Raw genomic sequence first — 20,845 nt, 5'->3', positions numbered from 1 at the left:
GATAGGGACAGGGGTAACATGGGGTAAGCAATGCCTATGAAGAAGGATGTTCAAAATAAAAACCACAGAGGTAGAGGTAGATGAAGACTCTTCTTATTGGCTCGGGTGGCTGTTTCTCATTGTAGCCACACGCATCTACATTGTGGCATGTTTTTGGGCTAGATAATGTTTCATTAAGTGGGGAGTGGCCATCTCATACGTGTGACCTTGAGGCTAATGTAGCATTTAATGTCTTCAACTTTGGGTCATTCGTAGGAGCATCTTGCTGGGATCACTATTTACTGCATTCACATTTTTATGGATGCTATACTCCGCTGTGCCCATGGAAACCCATTTATATAGCTGGGACTTTTGTTAAGAGGAATGGATATCCAGATTTTGTGCAGGTAAAGGTTTGAGCAATTATCAGTTCAAATAGACTTTAGGCTTTAATTTTGCTCTTTAAGAAACAGGTAATACTATTGAAATTAATGCAAAGAAATACATACATTTATGTATCATCTTATTACATCTTCAATAATAATTTACTTTTGAATTACATGTGGGTAACGTTCAGGTGCAAAAACAAAATGGCCCTGACGTTTTGTACATCTGAACTGGTCACTGTTGGGAATCTAACTTGGGAATCTAAGCATTACCCAAACTTGCTTACATAGACAGTTCTGAAACAATTTCAACATTCTGATATGGCTGCAATAGGGTGGGAAAGAAATAATTTCTTTTTGAAGCATCTCTGGGGAAAATTGTGCAAACCTCAAAATTCATCGGTTATAATGTGGACACAGTTGGGATGCATTACTGGATAGTTCCCATAAATTCCAGAGAGTGAGTAGGACAGAATGAAAACTTCAAGAAAGTCTTTTCAGATTTGTGAAACTTGTGGATTCAGTTAATGTAAATGGTGTTCCAGACTGGTGCGCAGTGTGCCAAGTGAATATTACATTACGCTTACAGTCTCTCACAGTGCTTGGTATTTTTTGAATAATACAGGATCATTATGTCAGCTTAAGATAATAGTTTATTTCCTGCCAGCCTGGCTAAATGCATTTTGTTCCAAAAATAACATTGGAAAGACTTGTATCTTTTCAAACAAATAAGTTAGATTTATTTTCTAGATGAAATACATTTCTGATTACAGTAAAATATTTCAGTTTGTTAATTTCTGTATCTATGTAACACCATCAGGAAATCATCATTGTTATTTACATCGTGTTTTTCTTTGCTCTCGGGACATCTCAAAGCACTTCATGATCAATGAATTATTCTTAAAATGCAGTCACAATTTATGTAGGTACAGTCTAGCTAATCATGTACAGTATTATCCAATTAAAACAATCAACATCTCTCATATGAAATGGAATTGAGGAATTTGGAGAGTGGGCAAGAAGTGGAATTGAGAACAAAAAAATAGTTGTGATGGCATTGAAAGCAGAGAAGACTCAATGGACCAATTGATCTACTCCTCGTCCTGTTTTTCCAATGTTCTTCTGTTCCATTCTTTTGTTGTAGTACAATGGGACTAACCTAAAACTGATGATTTTTTAGAAAACAATGAATAAGACAGACATAATTTTCACTGTTGCCTACTTTCACATTCATATACCAGTCAAGGTGGTTACCTGATCTTGTATTTTGGTCAAAGGCATCAGTGCAAAATGAATTTTAATGCCGGAATGTCATTATGTTATTAACAGCTAAAAAGCTTTGCAATTAACCTCCAGTCTCCAAGCTTTTGCTGCATCTATTTCAAGTTCATTTAATATTATCTGCAGCTAATGCAGTGCCTGATTATTTCCCAGACATGTTCTTATTAAGTACACTTTGGATCATTGTAAGCTGTTGTACTGTACTGGAACCTTTGCCATTGATTCTGGCTCTTGATACACAAGTGTCCTGAAGTTGGTTGCAAACTGGAAATAAACTTGGTGCCTCCCAGTCTCTCGTGCTCCTCAAATTTCAAGCACTCATATTTGTATTTAAATCCTCCATGACCTCCATCCTCCATTACTACATCCTCTAGACTTCTCCAGCATCAGGCTATGCTGAGCTAAGTATAACTCTGATACTGGTTGTTCCACGATCCCTCTCCTTCACCTCATAGAACTCAGGTGTCCAGTCCTGGAATTTTTAGATTCCCTTTTCAGGACAAACCTTTCCTTTTTTACTAAACGGCTACTCATTTTCCCTCCAACTCCCCTTTGCTTGTCCTTTGTTTGTTTGATTTTACAGCACAGATTAATCATTGTCATGACTCAGACCTATGAAATGCTGACAGATTTGACTGTTGGTTGGAGCGATATCAGTCAGCGGCTGAGTTTATGCAATAGCTAACAATTTATTGAGTAACTTTTAAAAGAAGCTTTGATCAAAATAGATGATCATATATGCAAAAATTATTCAGAATTCCAAGCATTATACTAACATGAATATTATTTAATGTCCTTGTTTTTCATTGGACTTTTATGAGCTTATAAATTTTTCAGATTCTTTATTGTAACATAAAGCCATTAGATATAGGAGCAGAGTTAGGGCATTCAGCTCATCTAGTCTGCTCTACCATTCAATCATGGTTGATATGTTTCTCACCCCTGTTCTCCCTCCTCCCTCCCAATAACCCTTGATCCCTTTATTAATCTTGAGCCTAACTATCTCTGCCTTAAAAACACTCAATAATTTGGCCTCCACAGCCTTCTGTGGCAATGATTCACCCACTTCTGGCTGAAGAAATTACTCATCATCTCAGTTCTAAAGGGTCGTCCCTTTACTCTGAGGCTGTGCCCGTCAGTCCTGGTTTCTCCTATTAGTGGAAACAACTCATTAAGGCCCACTTTATCCTAGCCCCTCAGTATTCTATAATTTCACTGAGGTGTCCCCAAATCCTCCTAAACTGTATGAAGTAGACTCAGAGTCCTTAACCATTCCTCATGACAAACACTTCTTTTACATCTCTTCCACCTTTATTCCCTCATATTTTCAGCTCTCTTGAAGATTAGATAAAGAGGATGATGATAATTACTTTAAAGGTGTTCAATTTGCTCTGAGTGCCTTGGTTCCCATCCTCATGTATGTATCAGAAACATGGAACATAGTTCATGATTTCTTCTCAAATTCTTGGAGAGTTATCATTAGCACTGTCTTCACTAAATTCTGCAAATCCACAGTAGGCATACCAATGTGAGCATCCTGTCCCAGGCTAATATCTCCAGTATTGAGGCTCTGGTGACACATAAACGGCTGCAATGGCCTGGCTACATTGTGCGCAAACCTGACACAAGACTTATTTCTGATGAAGGGCTCCAGCCTGAAATGTTGATTTTCCTGCTCCTCAGATGCTGCCTGACCTGCTGTGCATTTCCAGAACCACTCTAACCTTGACTGTAATCTCCAGCATCTTCAGTCCTCACTTTCACCTCACTAAACAATTGCTCCATTCTGAACTCTACAGTGGTAAATAATCACAAGGAGGACAGAGGCTATGCAACAAGGACACCCTAAAAACCTCCTAGACAAGAACAACATCTCCACTGATACATGAGAACCACTTGGAAGAACAAGCTGGAAAAGTAATATCCATGGGCGGCACGGTGGCACAGTGGTTAGCACTGCTGCCTCACAGCGCCAGAGACCTGGGTTCAATTCCCGACTCAGGCGACTGACTGTGTGGAGTTTGCACGTTCTCCCCGTGTCTGCGTGGGTTTCCTCCGGGTGCTCCGGTTTCCTCCCACAGTCCAAAAGATATGCAGGTCAGGTGAATTGGCCATGCTAAATTGCCTGTAGTGTTAGGTAAGGGGTAAATGTAGGGGTATGGGTGGGTTGCGCTTTGGCGGATCGGTGTGGACATGTTGGACCAAAGGGCCTGTTTCCACACTGTAATGTAATCTAATCTAATCATGAAGGCACCAACCCCTTTGAGTATCACCGAGTGGAGCACATGGAGGCTAACCGCAAGCAGTGGAAAGAGCGCACAGAGTCAAGAACCTCCCACCCACCCGTCTCGGCAAACATCACCTACCCCATTTATGGCACAGTCTGGGGCTGCAGGATTGGACGATTCAGCCACTGCAGAAACCATCCTCCAGAGGGGAAGCAAATTGTTCTCAACCCTGAAGGACTGCTTCAAAAGGCAACACAAAATTGAACATGACTTTTACTTTACTTAAATTAATCCAATGAAACTTAAGGAACTAATCATTCTGTCATTTTAAGCTTCATTTCTGTGGTTTTAGATGCGTAGTATTTGTCACATTCTGACTAATAGTGAATCAAAAACATTTTGTTTCCAACTTTAAATGGGGATTATAAATAGTTCTAATAACATTCGAAACAGATGTGGATCTCTGATTTCTATTGTGTTCTTCTCCCATCACATAAAATATCAATATCAGACCAATATCCTGTAACGCATTAAGAAAACTAGCTCTTGTAAGTTAATTTCCATTAGTAGCTTTGGTTTCAGTTCTTCATTTAGCTGTCGTAATTGATCTCCTTAAGTATTTGTTTTGAACAGTTTCATGTTCAACTGGAATTTGAGGTGTAAATAGATTGCAAAACGACATCTAACTTTTAACATATCATTCAGTTACAAGAATAAGGTGAAATCATAGCAGATAGAGTGTGGCGATGGAAAAAATGCACAACAGGTCAGGCAGCCCACCTGAGGAGCAGGAGAATCAACTTTCTGGGCAGGTCCCTTCATCAAGGCGCCAGAACCGTCTCAGATTCTGAATGACTTGGGTATTGGTGAGGGAATTGCATGAGATCAACAATGAGGAGATTCCTGATATCAAGCAAAATTCCCATTTTGTATTTCTGTATTCTGAAATACTGCCTCGGATGTCTAGCTCTGCCTCTCTATTGACCTAGCCTTTAACTTAATTTGCTAATTCACTTCAGTCAATTCTACTTGCATTCCCCCATAATTACCCCTATTTGATGTGGAGGTGCTGGTGTTGGTCTGAGGTGGACAAAGTTAAAAATCACACAACACCAGGTTATAGTCCACCAGGTTTATTTGGAAGCACTAGCTTTGAGAGACCTGCTCCTTCATCAGTTATTAGTGAACTAGTTATCTGATGAAGGAGCAGTGCTCTGAAAGCTAGTAATTCCAAATAAACCGGTTGGGCTATAACCTGGTGATGTGTGATTTTTAACTTAGCCCTTATTTGAGCCCTAAAACTGAATATAAAGTTCAACAGGATTCTGGCCACTGTATCGTAAGCAGCACCCTCACTGTGAGATTATTACAGTCTCGTGTACCTTGCTCTCTGGTTAGCTCCAGAACATGCTGTTTTAAGAAATTACCCTGCAAGCATTCTATGAACTCATTATCTAGGCTGCCATTGGCCATTGTGACATTTCCAATCAATATGTAGATTAAAATCTCCTATGAATATCGGTGTGCCCTTTTGACAAACTCATTATTTCTTCCTTTATGATTGACCTACTATGTGGCTACTATTAGGGGTCCTGTACACTACTCCCACAAGTGATTTTCATCTCTACCCAAATGGTTTCCACAGCTTGTTCTCTTGAATGTAGGTCATTCACCTTCTATTACATCAATACCGTCATTAGCTAACAGTCAGCCCTCCACCTTTTCCCATCCTTCCAAAAGGTGTTACATCCTTCAGGATTCAAGTACCAACCCATGTCATCCTGCAGCCATGTCCCTGTAATGGCTAACAGACTGTACTTACTTTTTTCCATTTACTCTCTCAGTTCATCTGTTCTGTTTTGTTTTGAACGTTGCATACATTCGGATACAGAGTTTTGCATTTTAGCTGGTTACTCTTCTTGTAAATTTTCATCTTATTTTTAATTGACTGGTAGATTGGTACTCACTATCCCTTCCTGTCATGGTCTGTTCATCATTTTCCTTACTAATACCTTCCTCTTTGACCTTGACTATTTGATTTACCAAATCTTCACAATTTGATGCCTTGCCACCAGTGTTACCAATTATGTATTTGGCAAGGAACCAGCCCCAGCGTGGTTCAGGCGGAGATTGTCCTATCAGTACAAATCCTAATTTCTCCAATACTGGTGTTTCTATCACATGATCTGGTATCATTTCTCTTACACCAGTCTTTGAATGATTCATCTCTTTGTTCTAATTTATCGTATGCCAATTTGTATGTGGATCAGGCGATAATCCAGAGATTAAAAATTTGGTTATTTGCTTCTCACACTGACTATGCAGAGCTTCCTTCTTTGAACAGCCTGTGTTATTAGTACTTATGTAGACCACAATAATTAGATCACTCCCCCTCTCATTGCATATTCCCCTCCAGCCATGAATAGATATCCCAAAATCTGGCACCAGGCAAACAGCACAGTATTTGATCTCCTACTCATTGTTGCACAGACTAGTATCAATCTCCCTCACTATTCTGTTCCCTACTATTGTTACATTTCTTCTTATTGTCCCTCTTGAATAGCTTCCTGTACTACAGTCAATTCTTCGATGACACGATGGTTGTGTTCTTGTGCAACCCTGTGGTACAGAAGAAAATGTGATGCAGAATCAACGCTTAAAGTGTTGGTGCCATAATCGCATTACAGCCAATACAGTTTGTGCTGTCGAAACAGCATCACCAATTTGTCAATCGCATTATAGCGAATTTGTGTTGACGAAATGCATATTATAATAGAACGACCTGTGCAGTGCCATGGTCATTTTGCTCCCCAAACTGCAGCCTCACTCACATTCAGACTATCCGAAGAAAAGTCAAGCCTGTTGACATTTGAAAAAGCTAAATGTCCTATGCTGTTGCCATCTGAGTTCTTGACTTGCCTGTTTTACAGGCACACTCACTTGTCCCCAAGCATTGACCAAATCAGACACCCAAAACCTAAGAGGTGTAAAAGCCTCTTGTTTCAAAGAATCTACGTAGTGTCCCCCCTTCCTGTGCACTGCAGTAATTCAACTTCCAACTCAAACTCTGATCCAAAGCTTCTCAAACTGTAAATATTGTTTGCAGGCATGTTTGCTGCATTCCAGCATATTTGACGCATCATCCATCTTGCCATCTTTAATGGCTTCTAATTAACTACTTGTATTTATATTTAGTTTTGTTTTTGTAGATTTTATTCACCTTACTACTAGTTGCTGCTCTGTTGTATATTAGCAATAAAATAGACCTTAGTCACTTATAGAGTCATGGAGTCCTATGACACAGAAATAGGCCCTTTGGCCCAAACTGGTCCATGCTGATCAAAATGTCCATCTATTTCCCTGCACTTGTCCCATGTCCTTCTAATCCTTGCCTATCCACTTACCAGATACTCACCAATTAACCAGCTTCTCCTGTGGTAGAGTAAGAATAGATTCCTGGAAACTGAAGACATTTAGGAAAAACAAAAGTAAAAGAACAAAGCAAATGAAGCATTTAAAGGAATAAGTGGTGTCTTTGCCATTGACACTGTTGGGAATGGTAGATGGTGAATGTCGGTTGGCCGCTATAAATGCTTGACTGCGATAACCACAAGCGATTCAAATGATGGGTTCTGTAAGATATTTGATGAAGTTGGGCTGTTGTGGTACAATGTGGCCAAAAAGTCCCTGTTTAAGTTCCACTAGCTTCAGAATTGTGTAAAAACATGTCTGAATGAGTCCATGTAACTATATTTCAGTGGACTTGTAAGGCTAGATTCACTCCCATTCCCAAAAAATGTAACCTCTCTCACTCTTGTACAAGTCTAAAATATTGCTTGTCATAATGTTGTATTAAGAACAATACCAATTTAGAAATTGAGAAAGGGAAAAGATGAGCAATCGGAGTCAAAAAAAAATGTACTGATGAATTATTATCAGACGCAACTAAATTACTTGTGCCCAATGATGTCAAACTTGTCTTTGATCTCTCAAATATGTTTAAAACGTCAGGGTGGCACAGATGCTTTTTGCCTTTAAGTTTCAGACATCTGTTTTCTCACAAGGATGTGCTGTCAAAACAAGGGCCTTGATCTCTCATCAGGTTTTCTTGCAGGGCTGTATGATTTTATATGCCAAGGAAGTTATCTTAGAAAGCAAAGGGCCAGTGTCACTGAGCTTACAGTGGTAGCCAGATGTTCCACAAACTCCATACTGCCTATTGGTCCTCACTTGTGATCCTTCAGGTTTTTCACATTGAAAATGATAATTCTAGTCATGTGTGCATTGTGCCAAATCTGGAACAGTTCTCGCTGTTAACCCATGTCAACTAGGAACTGAATCTGGACTGTCAGAAATCATTGCGTCTTGTGACTTTTGATCCAAAACCAAATATAAAACTGAGACTATTCATTGCTGAATTAAAATTGAAAGTACAATGTTGAAAAAAAGGGTTTTTCTTGGCAGAGTACTTTAGTACTAATTCAAAAGAAATATAAGATTGTTCTTTGAAGCCTTTTGATTACCTTTTTAGCTTAAAAGTTACTGTTAGTAATACTGGCAGACAAATATTTAACACATTTCGCACTTTCTTCCTCTCTGCTATTTTGAAATGAATGAAATAATTTCTTATTGAAATACTAAAGGGAAGAATGAAACTCAAATATGGCAAATGTTCATCCACTAAATTGTGTTGAAAAGTGTACAACACATATATTAACATTTTTAAAAGTTGCATTGTAAAATAGAGGCAGGATTCTATGAATTAGAATTCCTACAGTGTGGAAACAGGCCACTTGGACCAACAAATCCACACCAATCCTTTGAAGAATAACCTAACCAGACCCATTCCCCTGACTAATGCACCTCATCTACACATCCCTAAGCACTATGGGCAATTTAACATGACCAATTCACTTAACCTGCACACCTTTGGATTGTGGGAGAAAACCAGAATAGCGGAGGAAGCTCATGCAGACACAGGGAGAATTTGCAAATTCCACACAGACAGTGGCCTAAGGGTGGAATTGAACCCAGAGACTCGGCACTGTGAGGCAGCAGTGCTAACTAGTGAGCCACCTTGCCACCCCTAGCACAGTGAAGTTTTTTTTTAAGTGTCAGGTCATCTGGACAGTAACTGAAATACCTAATTGCTAAGAAAGCATGTGACTGTGCTCCTATGCCTATTACTTTTAGACTACATTGTTCTATTAGTTTATTTTCATTTTCATATTTTGATTCCAGTTTCATTGTACTTGTCACAACCAAATGAGCAGGATAAAAAATTCTCAGTTTCCTTTAGGAAGGAAAGAAGAACTCTTGACAGGATAGCAAAGGCTGGGGTAAAAATGCCTTGTGTATGGGGCAGATGGTATGTCGTGGAAATGTTCTCAATTATAGATCTGTGACCTGGGCCAACATTCTGGAGGATATCATAATCTATCATAATTCCACCATGGATATATGGTGAAATTTGAATTAATTAGAAGTATGGCATTTCGTTGTCATCATTAGGCTACTTTCAATTGTTGTAAAGATGCATCTGCTTCATTAATGGACTTAAGGGAAGGAAATCTGCTTTCCTTACCCAGCCTGGCCTTCATATGGCTACAGATCCACAGCAGTGTGGTTGAATCTTAACTTCCCATTGCTCAAATAAGAATGGGCAATAAATGCTAGCCTAACCAGAGATGTTCACATCCCATGAACTCATTTTTATATAAAAAAAACTTGTCCTTAATGTACATTGTTTCAGACTGTTCATAGAATCATTATAGATTCCCACAGTGTGGAAATAGGCTATTTAGTCCAACAAATCCACACTGATGCTCCAAAGATTAACCCACCCAGCTCCATTCCCCTACCCTAATATTCTTTCTTTAACCCTGACTAATGCACCTAACCTACACATCCCTGAACACGATGGGCAATTTAGCATGGCCAATTCAACTAACTTGCACATCTTTGGATTTGGATTGTTACTGGGTATGTCAGCAGCTTTATCATATCTGTCTCTAAAGGACATGATGTTTCATAGGGATGATTTAACTATGGCCATGAACATTGCAATGCATCAAAATGCACAGCATGCATCAAAGCAGTCTGTCATCTGCCACAGATTCATTAAATGACTCTGACTTTGTTTGGAAAAGACAGTACATTTGCCATCTGTATTGCAGAGAGGTATAGAGGAGAAATGCTATAAGAATAGCCTAAGATGAATTCTCAAAATTGACTTTGTCAAACTGACTGCTAGGACAGTAAAACAGGACGGCACAATGGCTAGCACTGCTGCCTCACAGCGCTGGGGACCTTAGTTCAATTCCAGCCTCAGGCAACTGTCAGTCTGGAGTTTGCATGTTCTCCCTGTGTCTGTGTGATATTCCTCCAGGTGCTCTGGTTTCCTTCCACAGTCCAAAGACGTGCAGGTTAGGTGGATTGGCCATGCCAAATTACCCATAGTGTCCAGGGATGTGTAGGCTAGATGGATTCGCTATGGGAAATGTAGAGTTACAGGAATAGGGTAGGTCCAGGTGGGATGCTCTTCCGAGGGTTGTTGTGGACTTGATGGGCCAAATGGCCTGCTTCCACACGATAATAAATTAACAGAACAGTCCTTCTGCAGTGTAGCAAACAAGAATTCAAGACCCCAAGAACAAAAATCTCTAACAATGTACTTTAAATAAACCCCACATTAACAGGCTTCATGTGCAACCCCTTGGTTAATAAATTACTAAGAGTCTAGTAAGTAAATGTGTAACCTGGCATGCTTAAGTGTTAGGTGATGAATTGTTTTGAAGGTCATTAGGGTAAAAACAGAGCTAAGCGAGTGGATTGATAATAAAAGAATTTGAACTCTTTGAACATACATATCAACCTCATTAGGATTCAGTAGATTTCTTTGAACATGAAGGTTCAATTAGGTAGCGTTCTTGATGCTAAATTCTAACAATTTTTAGTCTTTAGCTTAATTCAAGTTCTTCTAACGGCACATTTCATACCCCATACTGTTAACTACATACATGCATGTTCAAGTAATGTAGAATGCTGACTATATAACTTATGCAGAGAGAAACTACAGAGGTTAGAATTATAGTTGGTTTTAATTGACTTGTTCATTGAGATCTACGGCACAAAAAAGGCCATTCAGCCCATTGAGCCTACACCAGTCAAAAACAGCCACCTAATTATTCTAATCTCATTTTCCAGCACTTGGCTGATAGCCTTGTTATGACACAACTCCTGTGCAGGTAAAGCTTGGTCTTCCTGGTCCTGAGGTAGGGATTCTACCGCAGTGCCACAAGGCCCTTTTTATAAGTTAGGATTGTATACCTCTCTGTAATCCTGAAAAGTGTGAAGTGGATGCATTTTGCCAGGGCTAAAGTGGCAAGGGAGTACACATTGAATGGTGGCAGCTTAGGATGTACACAGGATCAGAGAGTCCTTGGCATGCTTGTTAATTGAACTTTGAAGGCAGCAAAAGCATTGATAAGATGGTTAGGAGGGCATATGGGATACAGATATTTGTTAGTCAAGGTAATAAATACAAGAACAAGAAGAGTATAATGGAGCTGTATATATCACATTAGGTCATAGCAGGAGTACAGTGCATAGTTCTGGTCATCGTATTATAGGAATGATGGGATTACACGAGAGAAGGTACAAAGGTAATTCACGAGAATGATGCTGAGGCTAGAGCATTTTAACTGTAAAGAGAGACAGGACAGGCTGCTTTTTCTTTCCTTAGGGCAAAGAAGGATGAGTCATAGAGTCATAGAGATGTACAGTACAGAATCAGACCCTTTGGTCCAACTCATCCAGAATCTAGATCCATTTGCTAGCATTTGGCCCATATCCTTCTAAACCCTTCCTACTCGTCTACCCATCCAATGCATTTTAAATACGGTCATTGTATCAGCCTCCAACACTTTGTCTGGCAGCTCATTCCATACATGCAATAATCTCTGGATGAAAAAGGTGCCAAATAGGTCCCTTTTAAATCCTTCCCATCTCACCGTAAACCTATGCCCTCTCGTTCTGAACTCCCCTACCCCAGGGAAAAGACCCTGACTGTTTACTCTATCCAATCTCTTCATGATTTTATTACCCTCTATAAGGTCACCCCTCAGCCTCTGATGCTCCAAGGGAAACAGCCCCAGTCTATTCAGCCTCTCCTTGTAGCTCAAACCCTCCAACTCTAGCAACAAATCTTATTGAATTGTATAAAGTTCTGAGTGGCAGAGACAGGGTAGATAGGCAAAAACATTTCCTTAGTAGAGGAGTCAATAATGACTGGGTAAAGTGAAGGAGATTATAGGGGCTTTGAGGAAACTATTTTTCACTCGAGTGCTGTGGGTTCCTGGAGTTTGTTGTCTGAGTGCTATCTAAGCGCTATTTAGATGAGCACTTGGAATTCCATAGCATACAAGGCCACGGGCCAAGTACTGGGAAAATGGATTTAGAATAGATAGATGTTTGATGGTTGACACAAACCTAATGGCTGATGTGTCTTTTTCCATGCTGTAACAACATAATGACCAGCCAGATAATGGCACATATAAGTATGTCACTTGGATATCTAAAAATTCCCTGAAATCAGTGGAATTGTTTTGAGTCAGCTAGTCCAGGCACAGCTGTTAGTAGTCTGGTAGACATCTATGTTCTTGTATAGCTGGATGAAACTGTACTTGAATTATATTCCATCAGGTTTAAAATTTAGATTTAAAAGGGACCTGAGGGGTAGTACATGGAATGAACTGTCAGAGGAAGTAGTAGATGCAGGTATAGTTACAACATTTTAAAAGCCATTTGGATAGGTACATGAATTGGAAAGGTTTACAGGCATATTGGGCCAAAAGCAGGCAAGTGAGACTAAGTTTAGTTTGAGAAACTTGGTTGACATAGACCTATTGGTCCAAAAGGTCTGTTTCCGTGCTGTATGACTCTATAACTCTAAAAATGTGAAACCCAGACTAAAACTACCCTCTGGGAAAAGTTTCAATAACTTATATTCTCTCTATTCAGGAAGATTCTGAATGACATTACCACTCTCATTGGATGGCGCGGTGGCACAGTGGTTAGCACTGCTGCCTCACAGTGCCAGAGACCTGGGTTCAATTCCTGCCTCAGGCAACTGACTGTGTGGAGTTTGCACATTCTCTCTGTGTGGGTTTCCTCCTACAATCCAAAAATGTGCAGGTTAGGTGAATTGGTCATGCTAAATTGCCCATAGTGTTAGGTGTAGGGGAATGAGTCTGGGTGGGTTGCGTGTTGGTGTGGACTTGTTGGGCCGAAGGGCCTGTTTCCACACTGTAAGTAATCTAGTCTAATCTTATGTGACTGATAGGAAAGTACCAGTGTAACCACAGTCTACCTTGGTAGCAACAGGAATCTATTGGAGCTTCATTTCAAAGGTTCAACTAGCTGATTTTAAAGCCTCAATAATATAGGTCCTGACCTTTAACAGAAAGACAATAGATCAGAGATTTCAGTGGAATGGAACATCTGGGGGTTCAGGTGATTGGCACTTTTATCTGCAAGGGAAAGAGATTCCTAAAAAAGAACACTTAATTATAACCTGTTGAGTAATACTTCCTTGTCAGAACAAATAACAGACAGAACAGTGAGAATCCCTACACAGAGACAAAACAAATAGTACTTATTCTTCAGGAAACTGAGCAGTAAGGTCTAACTGTCTACTTCAAAAGAAACAGTCTACTATTCAAACTTGCAACACATCTGCATGATTTCCTTTGAAGTTCACTATTTGTAAAAAAAACTTCCATAATTGAGCATGCTGCTATTTTCTTTGAAGTGATGCACTATTTTTCAATGTCTAAAGTAGGATGGCCTAGACATATATCTAAGAAAAACCATAGGCTTTTAAATTCATCTACATCCACGTCTATTTAATTTGTAATAAAATCAAACTCTATCAATTGATCATTGACAAATGGTTAACTTAAACATGCATGGTTTGTCAATATTAATGCATTTATTTCCTATGGGCCTCAAGTTAAGTGCCTGCACATTATATAATATTTGACTCAGAATGATAGATAGAATTCTTCCTTGTTGCACAATTTTGGCTTGTTTACTTTCTAATTTATGACTATATTTCAGGCTTACATGGGTAATGAAAGGAAAAAGAAAATCCAATCCTAGATTAAATTGTACTTTGATATTAAACATACCATGAGTCAATTTCAGGTGATAAGTTTGATACAGCAACAAGTCTAATATAGAAGCTAATTTTAAAATGTATATTTAAAAGCGCACATGTATAGTTGCCCTGTCGACTAAACCAATCAATTTTACTGCCTTTCTTGAGCTTAACTTCTGTACATCTTGGCATGAATCATTTGCATGGGGAAATCAGATTGATTAACTCCCACTATAATGACATTTCTTAGTGTCTACTATTAATTGTTTGTCTAAATTGACAATCATCCTTAATGAGCTCAAGTCACTTAGATTTATCGATATGTTAGTCAGCCACCATGAAATATTTGATTTCATTCCGGATAACAGATAAAGCAAATTAAAAGTAGTGAACATTGGGAACAACTTAATCCACAGTTAGATTACTTAGAGTGTGGAAACAGGCCGTTCGGCCCAACAAGTCCACACCGACCACAACCCGCCCAGACCCATTCCCCTACACCTAACACTACGGGCAATTTAGCATTGGCCAATTCACCTAACCTGCACATTTTTGGATGGTGGGAGGAAACTAAAGAACCTGGAGGAAACCCACGCAGACACGGGGAGAATGTGTAAACTCCACACAGAGGCGGGAATTGAACCCGGGTCTCTGGTGCAGTGAGGTAACAGTGCTAACCACTGTGCCACCGTGCTGCCCCAGATTGAGTGGAAGAATGGAAAATGAAAAAGAAATATTGATGATGAAGTTAATTCAACTGGGGACACAAAAAGTAATTAATATTGTTTCATTTTCAATTTAGGATGATAAGAGGTGATTATTTCTTAAATGACTGCAGTAATCCATTTGCGTTTTAATAAGAACCTTTTCTTTGTGATCTGGCAATGTGTACAGTCATTCCCAAAGTCATCACAAATGAAAAAGAATTTAGTAAACTATCTAATGCCCCCACTTTACTTGTCTGATAAAGTCAGGCAAAAGAATATGCTTACCAGTATTTGCACCTGACAAGAAAATAACTGTTCATTGTGAACATTTTTTTAAGCAATGGGAAAAAGGAAATATGAATTCCAATTTCTAACTAATAACTTAAACTCTACCCCTTTTAAATATCCCCCTCCACAAATTGACACCTGGAGATAAAGAAGAATATTCAGAGTTGGGGGAAAGTGAGGGAAAAACACAATTATATTGCACTGGTCTGATCCACAGGATTTTGAATTGTTTTCTCTTGCTTCTTTTTGAGTCTTCAATATTGACATAAAGTTGTTTGCACACTGATGTGTGGTCTTTTACTCACTTAAGAATTTGGCTTTTCAATGTCTCAAAGTTAATTTAGAAGATAATCCCTTCATTGTTCATATTTGTTTCAAGACCAAATCAATTTGTTTCAAAAGGATTTAATCAAACCAGGCTTTCTTGAGTTAACCAATGAGTAAGTTTATTTGTTTCTAAATAATAGTGCAACACCTGCACAGATTAGAAATCAAAATTTAGTTCAAAAGAAAGTTAAAACTACAAGATACATAGGTCAGTCTGTATTGTTCGGGAAGGTAATAAAGATATTGTTAGTTAAACTGTTGTATCAGATTTTTGGACTTGGCAGGATAATGGAAATTCTTACAGGGGGACTTGTTTCATTTTTGATGGTGATTCACGGAAAGTACGCAGAATGAAAGTTTGATTTTCGCTTTTTCTGTCTCCATTTGACTAGCTAGTTGGCTTCCAACACACAGTAATTTAGATATTGAGATAAATGTGAGGTGCTGCATTTTGGGAAAGCAAATCTTAGCAGGACTTATACACTTAATGGTAAGGTCCAAGGGAGTCATAGAGTCATAGAGATGCACAGCACGGAAACAGACCCGTCAGTCCAACTCGTTCATGCTGACCAGATATCCCAACTTAATCTAGTCCCAGTTGCCAGCACCCGGCCCATATCCCTCCAAATCCTTCCTATTCATATACCCATCCAGATGCCTTTTAAGTGTTGCAATTGTGCTAGCCTCCATCACTTCCTCTGGCATATACACACATTACATAAACACACAACCCTCTGCATGAAAAAGTTGCCCCTTAGGCCTCTTTTATATCTTTCCCCTCTCACCCTAAACCTATGTCCTCTAGTTCTAGACTCACCCACCTTGGGGAAAAGATTTTGTCTATTTACCCTATCCATGCCCTTCATTATTTTATAAACCTCTGTAAGGTCCGTCCTCAGCCTCCGACACTCCAGGAAAAACAACCCCAGCCCATTCAACCTCTCTCTATAGCTCAAATCCTCCAACCCTGGCAACATTCTTGTAAATATTTTCTGAGCCCTTTCAAGTTTCACAACATCCTTCCAATAGGAAGGAGACCAGAACTGCATGCAATATTCCAAAAGTAACATAACCAACATGCTGTACAGCCGCAACATGACCTCCCAACTCCTGTACTCAATACTCCGACCAATAAAGGAAAGCATACCAAGCATCTTCTTCAATATCCTATCTACCTTCGACTCTATTTTCAAGGAGCTATGAACCTGCACCCCTAGATCTCTTTGTTCAGCAACACCCCCTAGGAACTTATCATTAAGTGCGCAAGTCCTGCTGGGTTTACTTTCCCAAAATGCAGCACCTCACATTTATCTAAATTAAATTCTATCTGCCACTCCTCAGCCTCATCTGATAAAGATGCTCTTGTAGTATGAGGTAACCCTCTTCGCTGTCCACTACACTTCCAATTTTGGTGTCATCTGCAAACTTAAACAATACTTCTTACGTTCACATCCAAATCATTTATATAAATGATGAAAAGTAGTGGACCCAGCACTGATCCTTGTAGCATTCCACTGGTCACACACCTCCAATCTGAAAAACAGCCCTCCACTACCACCCTCTGGAGTGTTGTTGAACAAAGATACCTTGGAGTGCAGGTTCATAGCTCCTTGAAAGTAGCGTTGCAGGTAGGTAGGATACTGAAGAAGGCATTTGATATGCTTTCCTTTATTGTTCAGACTATTGAGCATAGGGGTTGGGTGGTCATGTTGCAGCTGTACAGGATGTTGGTTAGGCTAATTTTGGAATATTGCATGCAATTCTGGTCTCCTTCCTATCGGAAGGATATTGTGAAACTTGAAATGGTTCAGAAAAGATTTCCAAGGATGTTGCCAACGTTGGAGGATTTGAGCTATAGGCTGGGGTGTTGGCCCTGGAGTGCTGGAGGCTGAGGGGTCACCTTATAGTGGTTTATAAAATCATGAGGGGCATGGATAGGATAAATAGACAAAGTCTTTCCCTGGGGTGGGGGAGTCCATAACTCGAAGGCATAGATTTAGGGTGAGAGGGGAAAGATTTAAAAGAGACCTAAGGGGCAACATTTTCATGTAGAGGGTGGTACGCGTATGGAATGAGCTGTCAGAGGAAGTGGTGGACGTTGGTACAAATCCAACATTTAAAAGGCATCTGGATGGATCTATGAATAGAAAGGGTTTGGACGGATATGGACTGGGTGCTGGCAACTGGGACTAAATTAGGTTGGGATATCTGGTCAGCATGGACGAGTTGGACCAAAGGGTCTATTTCTGTGCTGTGCATCTCTATGATTCTAAGAGAATCTATTACCTATAACATAGGGGTGATGAGCGGACTGCTTCTCAACTGTGACCTTTTGCAGCACATGTTTTGTTTTTGATGCTATCTTTGAATTCTTCAGTGACAAATTGTAATTTTTTTTCTTTCAAGTTCTTCTTTCTTATGAGAGTATGCTTCTGAGTATTCTGAAATATCTCCTTTAAGTGTTTAATATTTACTGATCTACCATGATCTAACAATTTACTAAAGCCAGTTCTACCATCATCCCTCCATAATTGCCATCATTTAAGTTTAAACACTCATTTTAGATCCACCCTTTTACCTCCCCTGAAATTTTATGTTATTTTAATCATTCCATCATCACTGCTACCCAGGGGTGCTTTTACTATGAGATCATTAGTTAATCTCATCCTATTGAACATTATCACAATCAATATAGCCAGCTCCCTGGTTGACTCCAGGATATGCTGTTCTAAGAAACTGTCCCACAACCACCTGATGAAGGAGCGGCGCTCCAAAAGCTAGTGCTTCCAATTAAACCTGTTGGACTATAACCTGGTGTTTTAACTTTGTCCCAAAAATGCTCCACAAACTCATTGTCCAACCTACCTTTCACAATTCAATTCATCCAATTTACATACAAATTAAAATTACCAGCGATTATTGTCATACCTTTTCCATAAACTCTCACTATTTCATCTTGCATGTCCTTTCCTGTCATGAAACTATTATTTCAGGGCTAACATGTCACTCCAAAAGGCAACTTTCCAACTTTACTATTTCCCTTCTGAAACCAAATGATTCTACACTCACACCCCACCGTACTAGTCTAATACTTTTTGTTAGCAGAATTTCACTTCTACCTTTTGCTTATTTCCTATCCTTCCTAAATGTTATGTTCCCATTAAATATCCAGATCCCAATCTTTGTTTTGGATTTTTGATGTCAAATTCCTCATGATAAACTTTTACTTTTAAAAATTTTATTTTACTTCCATTTTAATTCGAATCATTATCATTTCTTTTCACTGTTTGTAGAGATAAGTTAAAAGTGAAGAGATTGAATTTTCATCAAATTCCTGCCTTATTGTGCTTGAGTATGTCAATGTGATTGGTTCTTACCTGCTTACTTAAATCATTGCTGCTGCACACCATGGCATTCCCTTTACTTGGACCCAGAATTAAACTGTCATCAGAAAAAGGAAACATGCATCACCAAAATTACTAGATTGTTGCAGAAAGTTCACTTTAAGGTTAGCAGCAAGATCCCTTGCTTTGCTACAGATTGTAAGATCTGGGCTATCATATTCAAATGTTGGCAAATATCATCTCCTCTGAATCAAAGCAAAACACTAAAAGTTGAGTTTATCCAATATCCCTGAGGTAACTTTGGCCGATTAGTACAGAAAAACTGGTTTTACAGACTTTCTTCGGTGTTTCCCACAAAGTCAGTGCCAGTGTTGCTTTGGACTACAAGGAAAAGCCACGGCTTTTGTGCTTTTTCTAATCCAAATGCTTCTCCATATTCATTACCGGTCTCACAGTTCACCAGATCAAATATAGAGATTGCTAAGTGAATGGTACTGTTTGTGCTTGAACTATTATCTTTGGCTCAATATATCCTATAGTATTCAAACTTTATTATTCTTATTAGATGTTGCAAGCCTCAGATCAAGAAATAAAAAGTTCTAAACAATGGTCACACAAATCCTAAACACAATCAGTACTCCCTGTACACCCATTCTGCAAAATGACTTATCTTGAAAAAAATGTCCAAATTGTAATGTCCAGTTGTGGGTCTGGCAAAACATCTGGCCAATCTCGTTTCTAGGATTTAAAGTAGCATAAACTCATTTTAAAAATCATGACTCAAAAGGCAAAAATCCTTAAACGCCAGAGAATTTTATGTCGATATCATCACAGTAAATTAATACTGTATTTTGGATATGGAATCGGGAGATGGATGAGACCACGAATTAAACATTAAAGCACAGAGGATTAATTGACTATAAAAATGTAAAACAATCCGTGTTACAGTTATAGAGCAGGTCAGAAGAATCCATAAACAAAAAGAGTTTCACATGTCTACCCTTCATCTGAACAGAAGAGGCTCTGAGATTAAAGAGTGTACACAGAAAATGACATAACCTGTTGCTTCTCTTTTCAGATTTTATCTGAGCCTGCTGTGAATCTCCAGCACCTTCTGTCCTTATTCCTTAGATAAATTATCACAAGAAAAGGTCAATGATAATTTCCAGAAACTATGCAAGCAATAAATTGCTTATGGCCGTAAATGTTACTTACATCAGTGTCTTCCACCTTTTTTTATGCAATATACCCATTATGCAATATGTTATCTGTAGCTTTAGACTCCCTAACACTGAAAGAAGATAAGATAGATTGATGGTGGATGCTGAACTCTTCCAGTACCTCACTAGATGTTTACGCTGGAGTTTGAAAATTGCTATGACGACCGTGGCAATTGGCTCTCAAAGAGGGCTTCTGAGGTTCAACAGTAGAAATAAAATGTTAGCTGCAATCCCTTGGTTGTCTAGATATCAGAATTTGCCAAGGCATGCATTACGAACAGGATGTTGAGATCCAAACTAAGTACAATAGATAAAGAAGAATGAAAAATGAGGGCAGAGTGAACGAGAAGATTTCCATGAAAAGTTACAATGTCTCCTCCCCCTTTAGATACCTGACACCCTTCAGGACTCAACATTGGCATTCCACAATTTCAGATCAAAAAACCTCCTTCTTTGTTTATTACTTACCCCTCAACTCCAGATCCTGGGATAAAATGAGTTGTTTTCAGAACACATTTTCAACTGTTCATAATCCCCATTGACATAAACCTCTCTTTCTTCTCCACCCCTGTCATCAATACGAAATTCACTTTTTCCTCACTGTTGTCAGTTCTGAAGAAGGGTCATCCTGGACTCAATGTTAACTCTGTTTATCTCTCAACAGATGCTGCCAGAATTTGGTTTCCCCAGCAATTTCTCTTGTTTGTTATCCAAACATGTGATTGGAAATCGAATGAGTCATACGCTAAATATTGCCAAGTCAGTAATCTTAAAGTAAACATACTCAGGTGATCTATAACCACCATATGAAGCATTCATACAACAGCAAAATTAAATAGGTGTTGTTTCTATTGAATTAGCCATATTCTGGGGGAACAAGTATAGCAAAATAAATACAAATGCTTTGATTTATTGATTTTTAATTT

The 20,845-nt window shown here is 39.0% G+C and overlaps 1 long non-coding RNA gene across 1 annotated transcript; it reads right to left on the bottom strand.

The window, feature by feature from the left end:
* Nucleotides 1–1,192: 1,192 nt before the first annotated feature.
* On the bottom strand, nucleotides 1,193–20,497 carry LOC148142259 (uncharacterized). Its single transcript, XR_015752045.1, has 4 exons — nucleotides 20,388–20,497; nucleotides 18,733–18,796; nucleotides 4,013–4,114; nucleotides 1,193–1,530 (listed from the first exon to the last, which is right to left on the bottom strand). It is a non-coding gene; the product is annotated as an uncharacterized LOC148142259 (long non-coding RNA).
* Nucleotides 20,498–20,845: the final 348 nt, after the last annotated feature.

This window comes from Chiloscyllium plagiosum, unplaced genomic scaffold (assembly GCF_037043375.1).
Source record: "Chiloscyllium plagiosum isolate Xiang-an unplaced genomic scaffold, Cpla_swu_hap1 HiC_scaffold_29, whole genome shotgun sequence".
Taxonomy (NCBI): Eukaryota; Metazoa; Chordata; class Chondrichthyes; order Orectolobiformes; family Hemiscylliidae; genus Chiloscyllium; species Chiloscyllium plagiosum.
This window is presented reverse-complemented; position numbering and strand designations above follow the sequence as displayed.